Here is a 22,933-nt window from a genome sequence, read left to right as displayed (position 1 = left end):
GGCAAAGGGTTAGTAGTGCACAAGGACCAAGGTGAGTAGCCTGACAGCCGTTTCACAGTAAAGCTGCCATCTTCTTTTTAGAGGCTTGTCTGTTTTCCTCTAAGAAGAAGCGGGCAGGATTAAGTGTTAGCATACTGGCGACCTCCTGTGGCAATTTCATTTAATTGCACCTTATATGCACAGCTGCACTTTATGTTATTGCCTATTTAGATCAATGGTAATGTATTTTTGATAAAGTTAATCTTTATTTTTCTATTGGCTTAGCAGTAGCACAGTGCTCAATTTCTGTCTGTGATGGTGGGCTATGATGTACTGTGTATCATGTTGTGTGGGTCGTATTTTGCACTTGGTTCACTGTCCATTATTTGTATTGCTTGTGTGTATATTGTATTATCTGTAGGTAATCACCCCCTGTAGTATTCCTGTTCCTAAGTCTGGGGGAAGGTAGCCTGGGATCCACCTAACTCTCTGCTTACGTGGGAGATTTGTCAGTCTGTTTGAGAACTTGAAGAGAGAAGGATGAAGATGGAACCTCTGGTCTGAAGCTTTGGCTTCTCAGAGAGACCTGGACATTTATTTATCGCTTTCTGGACTATATTTGTGTTTCTTTGCTAATTTTACCCTTGGTTTTGTGGATTATGTTATGGACCATTTGATTTGCTTGGAATAAATGTTTATTGGATCGTACAGCCATCTCTCGCTCTGTTGATTGCGTGATATGGGAGAAGGACCCCGTCACACTGTTACTTCCTTCAACTCTTCTATTTTTGAATGATTGTTTTTGGTATTTTACTAATAAAAACTTATTATTATACACACTTAAATCTCCAGCCCCCTTTAAAATGTTCAAGTCTAAAGATGAGCGAACTGTAATAGGTTCGGCAAGCCAGCAATAAACGAACCAAATCTCCACGTTTCCGAACCTTGCCCGAGGAGGTTTGGAAACAATGATTGGCAACATGAGTCTTTGCGCACATACAACCAGCCATAAGCAGATCACGTCCGTCTCTTTCTGTCTGTCTCTTTCCCTTGCTGCATTGTGACATGCTAGCATTCGATTTAAGGGCATGGCAAATTTCCCCTCAAAACATAATCTACGACGTTCCCTGAGTCAAACGAAGTGTTTTTTCAAAATTTCGTGATTGTACATGCGACGGTGCGAATTCCTTTAGTGGACATACATGCATACATACACACTCGTACACTTAGCTTTATATAATAGATTCTATGTTTTCCCTGTGTTACAATTGAAAGTCTTGATTGATTTAACATATATTTACAAGATTAGATTTGGTGCAACCACATTTATAAGAACCTGGTATACTGAGCCATGTTTCAGAGACCCTGTATGAGGAAAATAAGCTGGGAAAGATAATATTTCATATATTATTAGCCTTCCTCGCAACAAAGTTGATGCCACCTAATAGTATTTTAGACAAGGTAGGATCCTGATTTAACATGGTGGAATATTTTTGCATGAGATAATTCATTGATCTGTACTGAAAGGGGTTGAAAACGTTACTCACCCTAATGGTGATTGCTACATGAAATGTATCTGCTGCCAAGTTTGAATGTGTCAACTTTTCAGACATGATTCTAATTGTCATTCTGATTTCTTACCATCCAGTTATATTACATATATCCAATGTTAAATGGATTCACTACATAATGCAACATATAATGAAAGGGCTTGAAATGCTTACTTAATACACGACTGCATTTTAGCAGTTGTCATTAATTGGGATATTTCAATCCGCCGGCATCTATGTTCATCCTCAAGGCTAATTAAGGTGGATTAAGCACACTACTGTATATTCTAGTACCCTGTAGTCAGTAAGACTTTCATATACTGTTTACCACTTATAATTATCTGCTGCCTCAAGTGTTGCTGATCTAATTAAGTTGTGTATGCATCATTCATTTTGGAATATCCAGCATAATTAGAAATGGAGAAATCAACTTTTATATACTACTTTCCCTTCAGAAATCTCCCAGGTATTAGGATTTTATACTCATAATATCCACTTCAGTAAATCTAATAAACCAACATTCTGATAGAATTTATAGAGGGTTCTGATGTCTTCTGTATGTATCCACATTATTACACAAAATCCAGTGATGGCACTATGAGTATAGATATTGTTCCTATTAATTAAATTATTATTCATGATGATTTCAATGGCCAATTTTTTGGTGAAAATTATTTGAAACCTGAGTATATTCTAGCAGTGCAAATACTGTTCTGATATTAAAGCCATTATCCACTAATTTTGCTATTTAACAAAAAACTCTACTTTATAAAAATAATAAATAATGTATAGAACAGGGAAATAAATATTGAACACATAGCAAAGTAAATATATTTTTAAAGGTACTATTGACATCAATTTCTCACCAGATGTTGATAACAACCCATCCAATCCCTATAGGCATAGAAACCAATAAAACCATAAATGTCCTTTAATTTAATGATGTGTAAGAATGAGAAATGACACAGGGAAGATATAATGAACATGCTTACTGAAATCTATTAAAGGCTTTTTAAGGCATTTTGTGTGCAGTTTTGTCACAAAACTACATTCCTATGGTTATACTCGATGTGATTCCAAAAAGGGATACGAAAAGTCCCACATAGAAGAGTGGCCTGAGCTTGCCAGTCACATCTTGGAAGTTTTGGCCACATCCTGTGTGCAAGTCAAGGGAATGAGGAAGTGCTTAAACTAATATGCATTGGAGAACACAGTCACACATTGCAGAATTTTGGACCACTATCCAGTCCTAGTTTGATCAAAGGCTGTCTCCACTGAACCTGGATCCAGGCAAGGCCGTATGCGATAATGGTGTAAACCTAGTGGCGCACTATGCCTGGGCTACATCACATGTGCACTGCATGCATCAACCTGGTTGTACAGAAATTTCTAGAGCACTATTCCAGCCTGGATGCACTGCTGCAGAAGGCACAGTTTCTATGTGCTCAGTTTTTAACCCCTTAACGACCCTTGACGTACTGGGTACGTCATGGTGACATGGTGCTAAACGACCCATGACGTACCCAGTACGTCATGGCGAAATCGCGGTCCCGGAGCCCCGGGGAGTCCAATTTGTTTAATTAAACAGTAGATTCGGGAAGGAGGGGACCTCTGCTTGACCTCAGGAGGGGTGGTGCCTCCTCCCCGAACCTACAGAGGCTGTGATTGGCTGACGAACGCCGCTCAGCCAATTACAGTCACTGTAATGTTCCAGCCATTGAAAATGGCTGGAACATTGAAATCCAGCCCTGATCAGTGCTGCTGTAGCACTGGCCATTGGCTGGAGCTGGGTGATCGGTGCTTCACCCGCCCCCAGCTCTGATTGGAGAGATCGGTCTTGTGACCGATCTCTCCAATCACCGTGGATCTGGTGCCGGTGACCTGTGTCCGTCCCTGAAAGCCGAGGAGAGCATTCTCTGCGGGTGCCCATCGGTAAGTTGCTGCCACCGCCGCCCGCCCCTATCCCCGATCGCCCTGTCAGCCCCGCCGCTGTCTCCTTTTGCCCCGCCCGCCACCGCCAGCCCCACCACTGTCTCCGATCGCCCCGCCCACCGCCGCCAGCCCCGCTGCTGTCTCCGATCGCCCCGCCCACCAGCGTCAGCCCCGCCGCTGTCTCCGATCACCCCGCCCGCCAGCCCCAGCCCCGCCGCAGTCTCCGATCGCCCCGCCCGCCACTGCCAGCCACCGCCAGCCCCGCCGCGGCTCCGATCGCCACCGCCAGCCCCGCCGCTGTCTCCGATCGCCCCGCCGCTGCTCCCGATCCACCGCTGTCTCTGATCGCCCCACCCGCCACTGTCCCCGCCGCCACATTCGCCACTGTCCCCGCCGCCACATTCGCCCCTGTCCCTGTCGCCACGCTCGCCACTGTCCCCGCCGCCGTCGCACCCACCTTTTTCAACCGCTACTGCCCCCGAATCGGCCCCCACTGTTCCCGATCGGCCGCCACCACCTTCTTCATCGGCTGCCCCTTCTCCATCGCCACTACACCTCCTCCCCCTCCATGTGCTGCAAGCCACCCTCCCCCCACATGTGCTGCAAGCCACCCTCCCCCACATGTGCTGCAAGCCACCCTCCCCCTCCATGTTCTGGGAGCCCCCCTCCCCCCGGGGCCCACCTCCTCCATGTGCCATCTCTCTATCCCATCAGACTCTGCCCCCCTCCCCAATCTGCTGCCTGCTCTCTCCCATCCTCTTCATCTACTGCCCCCTCTCACACTCCTCAATTTGTTGCCTCCTTCATCTGCTGCCTCTTTGGTCTTCTGTGATCCTGCTGCCTAGATCCATCCTGTAAGGTAGGTATCCCCATCTCACCTCCCTCCCCCCCATTCTCAGCCGCTGCTCCATCCGCTGCGCCATTTCCCATCATCCATCCGCTGCTCCCTTTCCCATCCTCTGCCGCTCCTCCATCCGCTGCGCCCTTTCCCATCTTCCATCCGCTGCACCCTTTCTCATCTGCCGCCCCGCCCTCTCGCATCGCATTATCCAGCGCAGTTGCTCGCTTCCAGACTGGAGTGGATGATGTGATGTGAGAATCGTGCATTGCTCTCACGTTTGGCACTGGTCTTAGTGGCAGGCGCTCATATTTTTTTTTTTATTCTTTTTTTTTTTTTTACTGATGTCTGTATTTTTTATTTCGCCAAACTAATTTTTTTGTATGGGGGGGTCTAGTTTCCAAAATGGGCTCACATGTGGGGGAGCTTCATTGTTTAGGCACCTCAGGGGGTCTCCAAATAAAACATGGCATCTGCTAATAATTCCAATCAATTTTACTGTGAAATGGCACTCCTTCTCTTCTGAGCCCCGCCGTGCGCCCAAACAATTGATTTCCACCACATATGAGGTACCTGTGTACTAAGGAGAAATTGCACAATACATTTTATGGTGCATTTTTTCCTGATACCCTTGTGAAAAAAAAGCTACCTGTTTGAAAAAACAATTTTGTGGTAAAAAAAAGAATAAAATATTTTCACGGCTGAACATTACAAACGTTTGTGAAGCCTCCAGGGGTTCAAAGTGCTCACTAAACAGCTAGATAAATTCCATGAGGGGTCTAGTTTCCAAAATGGGGTCAATTGTGGGGGAGCTCCATTGTTTAGGCACTTCAGGGGGGTCTCCAAACGCAACATGGCGTCTGCTAATAATTCCAACCAATTTTGCTGTGAAATGGCGCTCCTTGCCTTCCAAGTCCTGCTGTGTGCCCAAACATTTGATTCACACCACATATGAGGTATCTTCGTACTAAGGAGAAAATGCACAATACATTTTATGGTGCATTTTTTCCTGATACCCTTGTGATAAAAAAAGCTACCTGGTTGAAGCAACAGTTTTGTGGTAAAAAAAATTAATTTTCTTTTCACGGCTCAATGTTATAAACATCTGTGAAGCCCCCAGGGGTTCAAAGTGCACATCAAACATCTAGAAAAAATACTTGAGGGCTCTAGTTTCCAAAATGGGGTCACTTATGGGGGAGCTCCATTGTTTAGGTACCTCAGGGAGTCTTCAAACCCGACATGGCGTCCGCTAATGAGTGCAGCTAATTTTGCACTCAAAAATTCAAATGGTGCTCCTTGCCTTCCGAGTCCTGCCGTGGGCCCAAACATTTGATTTCCACCACATATGAGGTATCTGTGTACTCAGGAGAAAATGCACGATACATTTTATGATGCATTTTTCCTGATACTCTTGTGAAAATACTAATTTGTATGGCTAAAGTAACATTTTTGTGTTAAAAAAGTAAAATTTTCATTTTTTCTTCTACATTGCTTTGGTTGCTGTGAAGCTCCTAAAGGGTAAATAAACTTCTTGGATGTGGTTTTGAGCAAAGTGAGGGGTGCAGATTTTATAATGGGGTCACTTTTGGGTATTTTCTGTCGCCTAGGTTTCTCAAATCACTCCAAATGTGATGTGGTACCTAAAAAAATTTTTTTTGCAAATTTTGTTGGAAAAATGAGAAATTGCTGATGAACTTTGAACCCTTCTAACTTCCTAACGGAATTTTTTTTTTTTTTTCAAACATTGCGCTAGTGTAAAGCAGACAAGTGGGAAATGTTATTTAGTAACTATTTTGTGTGACATATCTCTCAGATTTATGGGCATAAAATTTCATATTTTGAAAATTGCTACATTTTCAAAATTTTAGCCAAATTGCCAAAATTTTCACAAATAAACGCAAAACATATTGGCCTATATTTACCACTGACATGAAGTACAATATGTAACGAAAAAACAATGTTAGAATCGGCAGGATCTGTTGAAGTGTTCCAGAGTTATAACCTGTCAAAGTGACACTGGTCAAAATTGCAAAAAATGGCCGGGTCTTTAAGGTGAAAACAGGCTGGGGGCTGAAGGCGTTAAAATAGAAATGCAGACCACATTCTGTGTGTTGCATGGACCATTCTTCTCTGGTGTTCAAACACACTATGGGTTAAGGGTGGGATTGATGCTGCTGTCCTGCTGCCTGCCTGAAATGGTTTTAAATTACAAGACTTCAAGGTGGGTCTCTAAGTTGTGTCTTGTCTGTACTAGCTGGGGTATGGGAGCCCCATCCCCATACCTGTCTTTCATCCACCCCTTCATTTCTTTAGTCAATAGTCTAGAAAGCTAATGGCTATGCCAAAACCGTGGGGCTGCACTGTAAAATGTATTTTTTCTGTTTTGGAAGCTTTTGACCCCCTAATGGTGTTTTGTCTACCTTACATTTGGCCTTCCATTGAATCCAATGGGGTTTGAAACGGTCGAAGTTTAGCGAACGGTTCGGCGAACACAGCGTTTGTTCGGTGAGGATCACTGAACTGAACTTTAATAGGTTCACTCATCTCTGATAAACACATCTCAACATTCATTATATCGTGCCACAATACTATCCAAAAGCATAAAATGTTATTAGAAAAGCATTTTTTTAAAACACGATCACTGATTGAACAAAACCAAACATAACAACTTTTTTGGAAAGGGCTCGGGTTACCGAGCCCGAACAAAACAGGCTAAGGCTCGTAATGAATTTGAAATTTGTGAACCTTTATCGAACATGTTCACTCATCTCTAGTGGGCATCCAGCAGAGAGGTTACCCAATAATTAACACTGGTGACTAGACAAAGAACAGTGTTTGTCCAGCACCAATATCGATAAAACTCAAATTTATTGAATTTTTTAAAACATCATAAAACACAGGACACCTGACACATTTCAGACGTCAGTCCTTAGTCGTAGGTACTGCATTAACATACATTTCAAATATTTTATATACCCTACAGCGGATATGACCTAAGCCTCAGATGAAATTAACTAATCGTTAATGAGAAGCAAGGGCAGGCTGAAAGCTTAACCCTTTAACCTCTGGAAAAGAACCAATCACAAGACTGTGCCTTAGTAGGAATAAGTAGCTACAATGTGAACAAGGTCTATAAAAGAAAACCATCAAAACAGAAAAATGATATACGAAAATGCATGAAATAAATATGCATATATTGTATGAAGTGGTACAATAAATAAGTATACTGCATAAAGAATACAAAAATAAAGGGGGAAAAATGCAATTAAGTGGTTTGCATACAACATAAACAGTTTTGGATACTTTTGGCAAGATGTTTTTTTTTCTGATAGGATCTTGAAGCAGTGAAAATGTATAAGGGTTAATGAGCAGACCCGGACGTAGTGTTACAGATGCATGGAGACTGGTAAGTATGTCCTGCTTTAACCATTTTTCTTCCTTTTTTTAACAGTGATTTTCCTGGACAATTACAGCCATGCCAGCACTTGAAATAGCTGTGTTGAGGCTGAAAGTGGATGATTTCTGCAATAGTGTAAATGCAAATTTTTACAGAACAAAGCCGAACTTTGCCGATTTTTGAGAAAAGTGTTTGTGAATCCAATCCCGATTCGAACGAGCCAAGGCTCCTGTTGAATTTGAGATTGACAAACCCTTTTCAGTCACTTATTCAGTGCAACAAGGATAAGTTCACAATAACCTCGCTGACCAGATGCAACATCAAGCTGTGATCAGTTGAAGGTGTATTGCAGTTTAAACTTTTCAGATTCCCCCTCCAGAAAACCTATTTTAAAATGTTAACAACCTCTTCACCCAGTTCACCCTCAAAGCCAAGATTGCCCAAGACCCAACAATCTTGCACAGTGCTGTAATAAAGATGGTTTTCAGAGCTCCACAACACTGTCTGCTGCAGCGCAGTTACAGGTTTGTGACAGATTAAGCCCATAATACCTGCTCACGGTGACTACTTTTTTTTTTAATTAAAGCCACAGACCCAGTTGCACACTGGCGAGAAGTAGAATTTTGTTAAAAACTAAGGCCACAAACGCAGGTGAAAAGTGACGAGGTAGTTTTTCCCAAAAACTAAGGCCACAGAACCTGATTAGAAGTGTTGAGAAGTAGTTTTTCCCAAAAATGAAGGCCGCAAACACTTGTGAGAAGTGGCAAGAGGTAGTTTTCCCAAAAATTAAGACCACAGACCTTGGTGGGAAGTGGTGAGAGGTATTTTCTCACAAAACATTAAAGCAAGCCACAGACCCTGGAGAGGAGTAGCAAGGAAGAGGTATTTTTTTGTCCCAAAAATTATAGCCACAGACTCTGCTGCACACTGGCAAAAAGTAGAATTTTGAAGGAGAAGAAAGAGACAGCCAAACATTTATTTATTTTGTTTTCAATGTGATACTATATTTGGGGGTACCATATTTTTGGAGTCTCCAAAACAGTGGGCATGGCAAATAGAGAATACCTATGTCCGTTTGTGCTTTGTTTAGTTGTCTACTCAGCCAAAGGTATATACCTGTGGCCATTAGTAAATCGTATAAATCCTGTGCAGCACTGCAGAATGTGCCACTTCAACCTCGATGCGTGTTTCACTGCACTGCCGGTTTCATCAGGAGGTGTGTAATCCATAACTTATTCATTTTAATGAATATCAGCTTGTCCATGTTAGATGAGGACAGGCAGATATATCTGTCTGTGATAACTTTCCCTGTCATGCTGAACACACATTCAGACAGTACACTTGTGACAGGAGAGGCATATTGTGCAAGCTCGGGCCATGTCTTCAATTTTGCCACCCAGAAATGAAATGATGCAGAACCATCAGCTAGCACATTTTAATACGTGTGGACACATATTCTTCCACCATGTTCACTAACTGATGACTTCTAGGAAATACGTAACATAGCAAGTGGTATTACTGGATAGTGTGCAGGTTTGCAAATGAATTTTTGCCATTGTGACGAAGATGACCATCTTTACAGAGGTGTGATAGGTGCAACAGCTGTGTTGTTCACTTACTTCCACTTTCTCCTCCTATGCCACCTTGTTGTTCCACCGAGCCCCCCCCATCTGATGGGAATGCCATAAGTGCAGCACTGCAGAGGTTGGCCTTATATTTGAGCATTTTTCCTTCCTACTCCAGTGGCACAAAATTGTGATGCTATGTTGTCTTTATAGCATGGATCCAGCATCGTTGCCCCCCAGCAACAACCACTGGTCAGGATCCTCGTAACCCGAGGATGATTGCACAGGCACAACAGCAGGTATTAGCTCATATGTGTCAGGGTTCCCAGAATCAATATCTAGCTGTCCTGAGTTACAGGTGTGTGGCCTGGCTCCTCTTTATCCCCTCAGCTACGCTGCAGTGATGTCCCTGACCAAACATTCAAAGCACGCTGCTGGGCAGACGGTTCCTTCTTCAGGTGTTTCAGTTTGGAGCGTAGAAGGCACAGTTCTACCACATCCTTGCTCTGAAGCAGTTGCACCACCATGGCCACATCCCCAATTACATGGTCTCCTCATTTTTCGCACAAACAAGTTCAGATTAATAGATGGCTAGTATACAGAGGATTATAACAAAGCCTGTATGCAGCTATTTTTGACTACTACACAAAGCTGTGTTATGCAATGCACTATAAGGTTTCAGAGATATTCCCACAGCAAGGCACACTGGAAAAAACTCTGTATTTTGCTAGATTAAGCTAACAAATTACACCGCCTGTACAATGTTGTTTTGTACCACTACGCATAGCTGCAGGATGCATGCGCTATGAGTTGAGCGCGGTTCGTGGTTCGTGGTTCTCTAGTTTGCGGTTCGAGTGATTTTGGGGGGTGTTCTAGATAGAACTAGAACTCGAGCTTTTTGCTAAAAGTTCGTTAGCTCGAGTTACGTTCGAGAACAGTTCTATCAGCAAAAAGCCAAGCTAATTACTAGCTGGCTTTTCACTGTAATAGTGTGAGTCACTCTGTGACTCACACTATTATCAAATTTCAGCATATAGTGTGCGGGGGCTGCGCGTTTAGATCACTTCTGCTGGGATAACGCCATTTTTTTTTCTTCCTTCCCTAAGCACGTGTAGTGGGGCGGGCCAGCATGTCAGCCAATATCAGACACACACACGGCTAAGTGGGCTTTTTGCCAGAGAAGCAAGGGCATGTGTCATAGGCTGTCCATGCCACATGTTCTTGCATTATAAAAATGGACATGTTCCCCCAGGACGCCATTATCTGCTTTCTGCGTCTGGGTGTCAGTCACCGCTCACGTAGCTCCTGTCGCCGATCCTGCTGTGTACGCTATACACACCGCGCTCTACTCATTAGGGACAGAAGTTTATTTCAGCCCTTTTAAGGGATAATTACAGCTGGCTCAGAGCCAGAGGTCCGTGGAAACGCTTTTTACAGCTTCAGATAACAGCGTCTGTGAAGCTAAGCTCAGGGAATTCCTTGCTGCATTTCACCATTAGGAGAGACAGAAAATGAGGCTTCCTTTCCTCTACACTGACCCACAACCCGGCCACTGTACCCTCCTGCCCTTCTTTGCATAGCCATTTTAATTACAGAGTGCTGCCAGTTAGTGCCATCCAAAGAGTGGCTGCTATACTTCATTATTGTGCCACTTGTGCCAAGCAAGTCCCACCACCTCTGCATTCTCCCCTCCTGCCAATTTTTGCAAAGCCATTTTAATTTAAAAGAGTGCTGCCAGTTAGTGGCATCCAAAAAGTGGCTGTTGGACTCCATTATTGTGCCACTTGTGCCAAGCAAGTCCCACCACCTCTGCATTCTTCCCTCCTGCACATTTTTGCAAAGCCATTTTAATTTAAAAGAGTGCTGCCAGTTGGTGGCATCCAAAAAGTGGCTGTTGGACTCCATTATTGTGCCACTTGTGCCAAGCAAGTCCCACCACCTCTGCATTCTCCCCTCCTGCACATTTTTGCAAAGCCATTTTAATTTAAAAGAGTGCTGCCAGTTAGTGGCATCCAAAAATTGGCTGTTGGACTCCATTATTGTGCCACTTGTGCCAAGCAAGTCCCACTACCTCTGCATTCTCCCCTCCTGCACATTTTTGCAAAGCCATTTTAATTTAAAAGAGTGCTGCCAGTTAGTAGCATCCAAAAAGTGGCTGTTGGACTCCATTAGAGTCCTACTGGTGCCAAGCAATTACCAGCACCTCTGCATTGCACCCGCAAGCTCATTTTTACTAAGCCATTATAATAGCAAACCCTGAGGAAACTTAATGGCATCCAAAAAAAGGCTGTTGGACATCATTAGTGTCCCACTGGTGCCAAGCAATTTCCAGCACCTCTGCATTGCACCCTCAAGCTCATTTTTACTAAGCTATTATAATAGCAAACACTGAGGAAACTTAATGGCATCCTAAAAGTGGCTATTGGACTTCATTAGTGTCCCACTGGTGCCAAGCAATTTCCCGCACCTCTGCATTACACCCTCCTGCTCATTTTTAATAAGCTATTACAATAGAAAAAAATGCTGAAACTTAGTGGCATACAAAAAGTGGCTGTTGGACTCCATTTGTGGCCCACTGATGCCAAGCAATTCCCAGCACCTCTGCATTACACCCTCCTGCTCATTTTTAATAAGCTGTTATAATAGCAAAAAATGCTGAAACTTAATGGCATCCAAAAAGTGGCTGTTGTACTCCATTTTTGTCCCACTGGTGACAAGCAATTTCCAGCACCTCTGCATTCTCCCCTCCTGCACATTTTTGCAAAGCCATTTTAATTTAAAAGAGTGCTGCCAGTTAGTGGCATCCAAAAAATTACTGTGGTACTCCATTATTGTGCCAATTGTGCCAAGCAAGTCCCACCACTTCTGCATTCTCCCCTCCTGCACATTTTGCTACGCAAATTTTATAGCAAACTCAGGAATTCCTTGCTGCATTTCATCATTAGGAGGGATAGAAAGTGAGGCTTCCTTTACTGTCCTGGTACCCACAGAACACGGCCACTGTACCCACCTGCCCACTTTTGCCACGCTATTTAATTTGCCCAAAGAGCTGACTCTTTTTCTGCCATCCTAAAATAGTCTGGAATACTAAGTTAGTGTTCCTTTGCTGCCAAGCAAGGTGCAACACATGGGCATTCTATACTCCTTTCCATTTGTGGAACGCAATTATTAACTGCAGGTAGTCCAGCCAATCTGTGACGAAGGTGCAGGCGTGGATATAATGTTGCCTTCATCCAATGGTGGTTCTCTCGATGTCTGACAGCTCAACAATACCATCTGTTTCCACTTCCAAAACAAGTGACAACCTGCCAATCACACTCCCGCTTACGGGTAACGTGGTGGAAGTTCAGTGTGAAAAAGCATGTGTGACTGCTGTCCCCACAGTCATAGAGGATGAAGAGCACGCAGATGCACTTGATGGGGCAGACGGTGGTTGCACAGCCCCGCTAGGCCGCATTGTAGCACAGTGAAATTCCCATTGCGACTTATGCTTCATTTTAAGTCTTGTACTTGGTGGGCTCCCCAGTATGCAGCAAAACCACGCAACAGGAAAAGCACTCTAGGCAGTTGGGTTGATAAATGATTGTTTAACTTTCCCAAAACAAACAATAAGAACCATGCATAAAATTGAAATAATAGAACAATCTATTCAGTTGCCTACTACCTGCTAATCCCTCTGCATAGCAGCAGTAATTGTGTGTTTGTGCGTGTGTGTGTGTGTGTGTGTGTGTGCGAACACGACTTACCAGTGGCGTATCACAAGAGCTTCAAAGTTATCTACCTAAACATAGACAAACCACATTACCCCCACTGTATACCCTTGTTAGCTGAAGCCTCACAGATAAGGTAGATGATAACAGAGTGAGTGCAAACCACACAGCTCTGCAACACAGTCATGGAAATATTGAAAAGCAACAGTCAATGCAAACATGTGTCGCTGTCCCTCTATGATTTAAGCTGTAAGTGACAATATGACAGTGCAGAGGCAGCAAGTCTCATTGTCTATATAGTCGGCCTACCCAGAACAGATATGTGTTTTGATAATAAAACAAAGTGTTGCGTGCACGCATTACTGTCTGGGCACAGCATACCATACCCGGGTACTGTGATGTCCAGTTGCCATAAATACAAACTTTACTCTCCTCTCATGGGAAACAGTATAGACAGCAATGGAAGAATGTTGGTCTGTGGCACAGGATGTTGCTCACTGACGTTACGGTCCTCCTCACCAAACTCCAAAACGACTCCCCTCACAATTGAACGAAGTGTTTCCGCGGTGGCTCCTTGCTGTAACACAGACCTTTAGCTTTTCATTCTGTTCACAGACAGTATCTCCAAGTCCACACCCGAAAATCGTTTTGCTATTGCTATAGTGACCAAACAGACAAAGGCAGATCCAAAAAAACAGCAGCCCCTTGTGTGTAATCTGCAACAATGCATGCAATGAACGGCAAAGAAGCATGTTGCATTGACAGTGGCTAAAGTTGAGCAATACATCCACACGCTATAAATTCATATCCATGTGACACTTCATGGTGGAAGTACTCAAAGTTGTGATTTTTTGCCTTCTACTTAGAGATTGTTACAAATTACAAGACTTGGGTGATCCTTTGCTATGTCCAAAAAGTCCCAGGCTAGGCAAGGCTTACAGCCCATGCGACCTGCATAGCCAACATGACTTATGCTCAGAGGCAGAGTTGTGGCCGAGGATTCAGTTGTTGATGTGCTTCCAGTGCTTTGTCTCTGTCCAGGAAGACACAACGTAAACTCGTCGTCAGTAGCATCATCCATCGACTGGCTGACTTTGGTTTGACAGTAAGTGGGGTCTCCAACCTCATCATCACCCTGTGTGTTTTCATTCCCGTCGTCCTGAGTCCTCCATGACAACCTCTTCCTGCCCTGACCGAATAGCAAAGTTGACGTTACAATCAGGTATCTGAGTCTCCTCATCATGTCAGCCATTGTCTCCACCAGGATGATGTACGGTTTGGAAATGAGGGTGTACATTATGCTCAGCACCTTCTTCATCGGGGCCTGGATTTGACTCACAAACCTTCTGGTCATCTGTGCAGATCATTTTCCCTGTCTCCTGGAACTCGCTGCCTCAACACATCAGATTATCTGCTACACCCGCAAGCTTCAAACGGAACCTGAAAACTCATCTGTTCAGAAATGACTATAACCTTCAATGACTCCATCACCGTGTGGAGCTACCGCCCAACCTACACCCCTCCTACTGTCTTCTCCCCAAAATACTTTACAATGTAATCCCGCAAGGGCTGGGCCCTCTTCCCTCTGTACTAGTCTGTCTATTGTTACTTGTATATGTATTATGTATGTAACCCCCTTCTCATATACAGCATCATGGAATCAATGGTGCTCTATAAATAAATAATAATAATAATACTAATAATACTAATAATAATTTCTTTGTCTGTACTCACTGCAGCTTTGGAGCAGACCTCTGATTCCCATGCTATAGTGTGACTGAACAGCTCTGCAGACTCAACCATCTTTGTTACCCCATACTCAGCAGGGCTGGTGGAAACTTGAGAGCTGTTATGAAGCAAGTGCGATTGGGTTGACAACACAATGGAATGGAGTATTTGTGATATTAAACTTGAGGTGGAGGAGAGCCCACTTTATGGCACACTTGACATCCATTGAAGCAGCTGCTGTTTTGGTGCCTCATCTACTTTTGTTAACGATGGTCGTGTCCGTGAAAAAAGGATCATATCAGATTATCTACAGGAAGAAGTACAACTGTTATTTTAGCTGTTATTTGTTGTTATGAATTGGTGCCGCCGTAAACGCAAGCAACCTGCTGCGGTTCCAGTTGCGCCCAGGCGTCAGCTGCCATTTAGGGCTGTGCTTCGGGTTGTCCAGCTGGCTGCTTTCTCCTCCATGTCTAAGTGTGGAGAGGCGGCTAGAGCACATGCGTGTGCCGATTTACCCCAGCCGCAGCCTAACTCCAGTGTTTCGCCTATTGAGTATGGTCAGCCTGACTGTGTCATTCCTGAGGCTAAGTCTTCATTTTGGGCTACAGCGCATGCTCGTTTGGACTGTGCTTGAGTCATTCTGTGACCTGTGGTTCCACACAATTACACAGGGCCCTGGGGCTTGCCTCACTCTCGGGGGGCCACTACAACTAACTGCACCCAAAATCAGCCCCAAGTGTCTCTTTACACTGCAGTGGCGGTCTTCACTGACCGCAATACCGAGAGTGGTGTCACAAAACTACATATAAAGAAGCATCCTACCTGTGACCAGACTGTTCCTCCACGTGGAGTCCCTGAAGGTAATGTACCGACACAACACCTGTGGGGCTTCACACTTAGTGCAAAAAGCCTCTTTACAAAGGTACTTGCACTCCGCGCTGGGTCTAAGTCCTGTGTTGTGCCTAGACAGCATACTGAAGCAGATAGTCTTTTTTTCGGAGACTGTATTTCATGCTACTGAGCATGCTCAGGCACTTACTGTATCAGAGGCTTGGTCCGGTAATGAACTCTTTGGCCCTGCCCCTGATCTGGGGGGCCCATATAGACCACAGGGCATCAGGTGTCCTGACGATGAGGCCAGGCCACTCCCAACTGGCTTGCAGAGGCCCGCCCCTATGACTTATCACCTCATTATTGTTGGTCAGACGATGACTGGTGAGGTGTTTGGGTTGTGGCAGCCATGAGGTCATCATTGAAGTGGCGGTTCCGAATAGGACGCTAGTTATGCCACTCATGATGTGTCACTCTGCTTTTGTCTCCAGGAGGTGCATTGTCGTCCAACCTGGTTTGGAGCGGACCCAGGTTATAAAAGGGGCTGGAGCCAACAAGGAGGTGCGCAGTCTTCTATTATGCTCCGAAAGAGCACACCTCCATGTGTTGAACCCATTGCGGCTTTAGGCCAGAGGTAGGCAGGGATAGGGCGTCGATGCAGGCCGCCACCACAGTTGGTAACGCAGAACGGTTAAGACCAGCTCCTGTCCTACCAGTCCTGCTAGTGCAGCCCAGTGGCATTAACAGGCCTGCTGCTGCTGATGCGCCTGCTGTCCACAGGTGTGGCACCCAAGCACATGGACAGCGTACCCAATGTCCCCTGTGTTGGTAACAGGGAGTTCCTGGGCTGGGTGGGCGTGTGGACTCCCAGTCTTCAGATTCGAGTGGCGTCTAACTCTGTTCAGGCTACTATTAGTTTCATAGCCACACAGCTCTGTATCCTCCACCTAACCTTCCATTTGCCAGCCTCTCCTTTTCCATCTGGGAGCACGGTGGACACCGACTGGTGATGGGGATATATACCTTTCTCTTTCTTTTCTTCTTAATTTTTTTATATAGCAGTTACATAGTATATACCACCTTATCCAAATCTGCCATTCCCACCATAACAGATGTTGTTTCTTCAGCAAATGTTACTGTTGCTTAACCACCAAATCCACGGACACAAACTTTTTTCACCTTTCCAACACACCTGTTCCCCTTTCCACCAGCATCTGTCCTTTTTCAACTCATTTTGTATATGACCAAAAGTGCAACTCTGCGGGGACACCGTACTCAACGCCGTCTCAGCACAGCAGTCAGCCCTCGGTCCCTCAGATGTGGACAAGTAAAAGACCATTTCTTCCTATCCATAATTAAGCATTGAGATTCACTCTGTGCAGCACAGGTGTTTAGTATTAAAACCAAATCTAAGATTGCGTACCACCTTCTGCTGATACTCCTGCATATGTGCGTCCCTTTCTATGGCCAGAATTATTTTGCAAAATTTTGTGTCGTACCGGGGATCTAACAGTGTGGCAACCCAGTAGTCAGCATTACTTCGAATTCGTACAATCCAAGGGTCATGTTGTAGATAGTCTGGCAAGAAGGCGCTCATGTGTCTTGTGCATCCAGGAGGACCAAGTAATTGGTGTGTTGGTGGTGGAGAGGTGAAAATCGTGCCTCCTTCCTCTGCCCTCTCCCCCCAACCTCGCACAACCGAAATGTGAGCAAGCTCTCACTCATCTGCTGAGTCTTCCATGCCCATTGCCAGTTCGTCCTCCATTTCTTCATGGGCTCCTGTACCTTCCTCAACAGTTTTGCTGATTCTATGTGCCCTTGTTAATCCCTCTCCCCCACCATCCCATGACTGCCGCCTAGGTGCCTCTGACCGTCTGGACCTTGGAAATCTTGTTATCCCTTCCGCATATGACTCCTCCTGTACTTCCTCCACTTCCTCTTGTCCCAACACCTGACTCCGAATAATGCTTACAGTGTGCTCCATCATGTAGATGACCAGAATTGTCATGATGAGAATAGCATCGCCAGTGCGAAACATTGACATCGACATTTGTAAACTGTGTAGAAGGGTGCATAGGTCCTTGATCTGACACCACTCCAGCAGCGTGTTCTGCACCACCTCGGTATCAAGTTATCCCAGGGTTTACGTCATAACGTATTTCAGCAGGGCGCTGCGGTGCTGCCACAGACGCTGCAACATGTGCAGATTCAAATTCCGGCGTGTCTGCACATCGCATTTCAGGCATTAACCCGCCAGACCAAAAGACTTCTGGAGCGGTGAAAGTTGTTGAGCTGCTGGGTGCGAACAATGGAAGTGAGCACATAGCGAGCGTGCCCGCGGCACAAGGCCATGTAGGCCGGGATGGTGTTTTAAAAATTGCTGGAGAATCAGATTAAACACGTGAGCCATACAAGGCACGTGTGTGACATTGCCCTGACGAAGGCCCGCAGCCAGGTTTGCATCATTGCCGCCCACGGCTGTTAAGTCACCACCGGAGTCCGCTCAATCAATTTGTACTCTGGTCGCCAGGTGACAACGTGTTCCTTTCGTGCATAGTGCTGATGTTGGGAAAGGAGTCGATGCCAGCGGCGCAGGTGGATGCAGGTTATGCTCACCCACTGGGCTGCGTTACCTTGACAGATGCAGAACCACAGGCTGAATGTAGGTGGTGGGTATCTCACAGATAAAGTACCATCATTCAGCTACAACCAATGGGAATACACCACAACCTTTTTTAGGCCCATCCTGTCTGCAGACCATTGCCAGACAAAGCTATGAACCTCTTGTTACTGTTACCCCCAGATCAGTTTTATGATTTGTGTGCTTGTTACCTGACTACTGTTCCTGCTTGCTGTTTATGTACCTCGTTGGCCGATCCACATTTCACCTCTGCTTGTTTTCTGATTAAGTCCTGGCCGTCCCATTCTGTTCCTATTCCTCAATTAATGTTTTGACACTGCATGACTACTATTCTCTGGAACTGCAGCCTTCCACAGGTATTTATCAACTTGGGCCCTGTGTAATTCCAAATCACTCTATAGCGGTTAAAGGGTTTCAGGGTTCTGGGGGTCCAGCTTGGTGAGTGGCTTCCCTCTAGCCTATCCTTTACAGCCCGTCTGAGTGTGTCGATCCAGGCAGGTGTTACACTGTGCCCTCTGCAGAAGGCCATGTAGGCCGGGAAAGTGTTTTAAACATTGCTGGAGAGTCAGATTCAACACGTGAGCCGTACAAGGCATGTGTGTCACATTGCCCTAAAGAAGGGCCACAGACTGGTTTCCATCATTGTCGCACCCGGCCTTCCCTGGCTGCTGGTTGAGTGGAGACAACCATTGATGAAACTCGTTCTCACTCTCCAGAGCTTACCGTCCACAACTCCTCAGCGGTGTGACTCACATTTCCCAGACATTTCTAAGTAAAGAGTCGACCGCATCCTGCTGTTGAGCTCTGCTGCCAACATAGTAAGGAGGTGTGTGGGATTCCTTGGGCGCAGTTACAAGGAAGGGTGGCCTGACCACACAGGGTTTGGGCCGAGGTGGAGGACCCACATGAGGTTGAGGAGGCAGAAGCAGTAGAGGAACTTGTACATACAGAGGAAGGATTGACATACAAATCGTGGGGACGGAAAGACTTGTACAGCAGACCCTTCTCCATCTCTCACCATAGTTACCCAGTGCCCAGTCAGCAACATGTAACTCTCCTGTCCATGCTTACTGGTCCAAGTATCTGTGGTGAAATGCACCCTGTCACACACAGAGTTTCTCAAGATATCGGTTATGTTGTGTGCGACCTGCAGTGGTAGCGCGGGCACGCCTTTCTTGGAGAAGGAGTGGCGAATGGCCATCAGCTCTTGGGGCACTGCAATGGGCATAAGGTCTCGAAAATCCTCGGTCTCAAAAGGTTGGAAAGGCAGAATTTCGGTAGCCAACAGTTTGCAGATGCTGAAAGTCAACCTCTAATCCTTGTCATGCCCTTCTAAAAGCATGTAAAACACAGCAAGGGAACTCCAACCACAGTCTCCCCTGTTTCCACTAATTGGGCCACACACACCCCACTTGACTGGCATCAGTTGACCCCCCTTTTCAAAATGAAAAAGATGCTTTGCATGAAGCACTCTCAAAAATACGCGTGCCTTTTGCCTCCCTTGGATGACCTAGGGGAAGAAAAGTCCTCTGAGAGCCATGACTTGTTCATCTTTGTTCTTTTAGAAACACAGCGAGGGGACTCCAACCACAGTCTCCCCTGTTTCCACTAATTGGGCCACACACACCCCACTTGACTGGCATCAGTTGACCCCCCTTTTCAAAATGAAAAAGATGCTTTGCATGAAGCACTCTCAAAAATACGCGTGCCTTTTGCCTCCCTTGGATGACCCAGGGGAAGAAAAGTCCTCTGAGAGCCATGACTTGTTCATCTTGGTTCTTTTAGAAACACAGCGAGGGGACTCCAACCACAGTCTCCCTCATTTCCACTAATTGGGCCACACACACCCCACTTGACTGGCATCAGTTGACCCCCCTTTTCAAAATGAAAAAGATGCTTTGCATGAAGCACTCTCAAAAATACGCGTGCCTTTCGCCTCCCCTGGATGACCCAGGGGAAGAAAAATCCTCTGAGATCCATGTCCACATTGTCAGTGGACAGACGCGTGTGCTTATCTGTCAGCAGACCCCCAGCAGCACTGAAGACAGGTTCCGAGAGAACGCTGGTTGCGGGACACGACAACATCCCCAAGGTGTACGTGGCGAGCTCAGGCAATTTATCCAGATTGGAAGCCTAAAATGAAAAAGGCTCAAGTTGCACAGTAATGGCATCGATGTTCCCTTGCATATACTCATATATCTGTGTCTCCTCCTCTTTTTCCTTGTCTAGCTCTTTTGTTTTCGCATGAGTATATGTCCTTGTCACTTTCCCATGTGTTTGTGTTGTGTTGTGAGTTGTTTGTCACCTTTTGGACACCTTTGAGGGTGTTTTCTAGGTGTTTTTATGTGTTTGTGATTGCCTCCCATTGTTTCCTATGGGGTTCGAGTGGTTTGCCGAACCGAACTTGAACACGACCTCCGTTCGGCAAACCAAGCTCGAGCCGAACAGCGACCGGTTTGCTCATCTCTAGTTAAGAGATATTTATAGAGCCAAGCATGCTGTACACACTGTTTTTTAGTAAATTGAGCTAAGAAATTATGCTGTTTGTACACTGCTGTTTTTGACCACTTTATAAAACTGCATGATGCAGTTCTGTATTTGATTTATAATTACATACACCTATCACTGTCCTTCACTTCTGCAGCGTTCTATCCCTACAATGTTGTTTTTTTTTCTAGCTGTACCCATCACTGTCCTTCACTCCAATACCGTACTCTCCCTATTCTAGCAAAGGCAAAATGGTGTCGCGGCCTGTGATCCAGCATTTATACAGACTGAGTCACGAGGTGCCCTGGCCAATCATAGCCATGCCAATACTTGTCTACTTTATGTAAGTATAATTTTTCATAAAGTTATAAATAGGGATGATCGAATACCTCAAATATTCGGCTTCGCGAATAGTTTCCGAATACATCGCCGCTATTCGACTATTCAATGCGCAATGTAAGTCTATGGGAAGCCCGAATAGTACCAAATAGTTATTATTTGGGTTTCCCATTGACTTACATTGTGCATCAAATATTCGCGAATAGTCGCGAGGTATTCAGAAAATATTCGCGAAGTCGAATAATCAAAGTATTCGATCATCCCTAGTTATAAGTTTAGCAATTATTTTTACTTTTTGCAACAAAACTTACAAATCAATTTTTTTAAGGCCACAGCACCCCTCACAGTTTTCAAAACTTCATTCAGGAAGTTTGTTAACCATTCAGGTGCTTCACTGGGCAAAAACTGAAAGTGTAAGAAAATAATAAAAATTAATTGTTTTGCTCTAAAATGTTGTTTATCTTCAAAATTTAAATTTACAAGCATAACAAGAGAAAATTGATTACACAATTTGTTGCACAACTTCTAAGTACATGGAAATCCCATATGTGGTGCGGAAAATAGTGGGGCATTGAAGGCAAGGTGCGCTATTTGACTTTTCAGGGACAAATTTGCCCCGAATAGACTGCGGATGCCATTTGAAGAGTTCTCAAGGTGCCAAAACAGCAGAAAATCCAACAAGAAACCCCATTTTAGCAACTACATCCCTCAAGAAATTTACACTGACGAGCAAAATAGTATCAATGTTTTGAACTTTTGACTTTCAGGCTCCATATCTCAACATGCATTATAACTTCAAAAATGAGACTACTTTAATTTTATAGACAATCATCTTGGCTATCTCATACATAAACTTGACTTGCAATTATTTAGCATATGATTAGTTATGTGAATTCTTGTCATGTCACTGCATTTTTACTGTTTGCTCCTAAAAATTTAAGTTTTATTTTTATTATTTTGTTAGCATTTTGTAAATGCACCTTTTGCTTTAAACCCTGCCTGAATTTTTCTGGGCATGTTCTCAATCAGATTCAAGCATGTCTATCCCGAAATCTGATCCCATGACTCTTCAACACGTTCCCAATGCTGGTGCATACGGTCGACTCAGGAGTATATAAACAGCTTTTTCTTCAACTCTATGCACAAGTGTTCATTTGAGTTGTGATCTGGGGACTGTTGGGGCCAACACAGCACCTCTTCTTCATTGTTATTGAACCATTTCTTAGCGAATCTCAACATATGCTTCAGGTTGTTTTCCTGCTGGAACTCGATGTCATCCATTTCATACCCATAGTACTTGAGTGTACAAAGTAACTCATCTTGTAGGATACTTAAATATTGCTCAGCACTGAGACCGCCATCAATCCTGGTCAAGTATCCAATGACATATAGTGTGAAACATACCCATATCACCAGGCATTATCAACCAAACTTGACAGTTCCTTCAATTTCTCCATTAGCCCCTTTTTCCCTTGTTTTCTCCTAGACCCATTTGTACCCATTAGAGCCTAGTCTATTAACTTTTGCCTCATCACTCCAAATCACCCGCTTCCAATCAACTTCTCGTACTTTTCATACTTCTTTGCAAACGTGAGTCAACACTTCTTATTGAAGTCGAGGCTTCTTCACCTTTTTTGGGGCACCATTCCAGTCTTGTATAACTTGTGTCACATGGTGCTTGCATGAATATCTGTGATCTCACTATTATGAAGCATAAAATCCACCTCCACTGTCCAATTTGACACAAAACTCATCAACGTATTTGTGGGCCTGGACATCCCCCTCTTGGCTTTTGAATGGATAGAAGGACTTCATTTCATATTCTTTTAACTGCCATGACAATCACATGATGAAGTTTGGCAATTTCCTTGGCCGAGAGACTGCTATCGATGAGCTGGATGATGCTCTTTTCTTGGGAAATCTTTTTCATGGCTGT

Source organism: Anomaloglossus baeobatrachus, chromosome 3 (genome assembly GCF_048569485.1).
Source record: "Anomaloglossus baeobatrachus isolate aAnoBae1 chromosome 3, aAnoBae1.hap1, whole genome shotgun sequence".
Taxonomy (NCBI): domain Eukaryota; kingdom Metazoa; phylum Chordata; class Amphibia; order Anura; family Aromobatidae; genus Anomaloglossus; species Anomaloglossus baeobatrachus.
Note: the sequence above shows the minus strand (reverse complement) of the source record.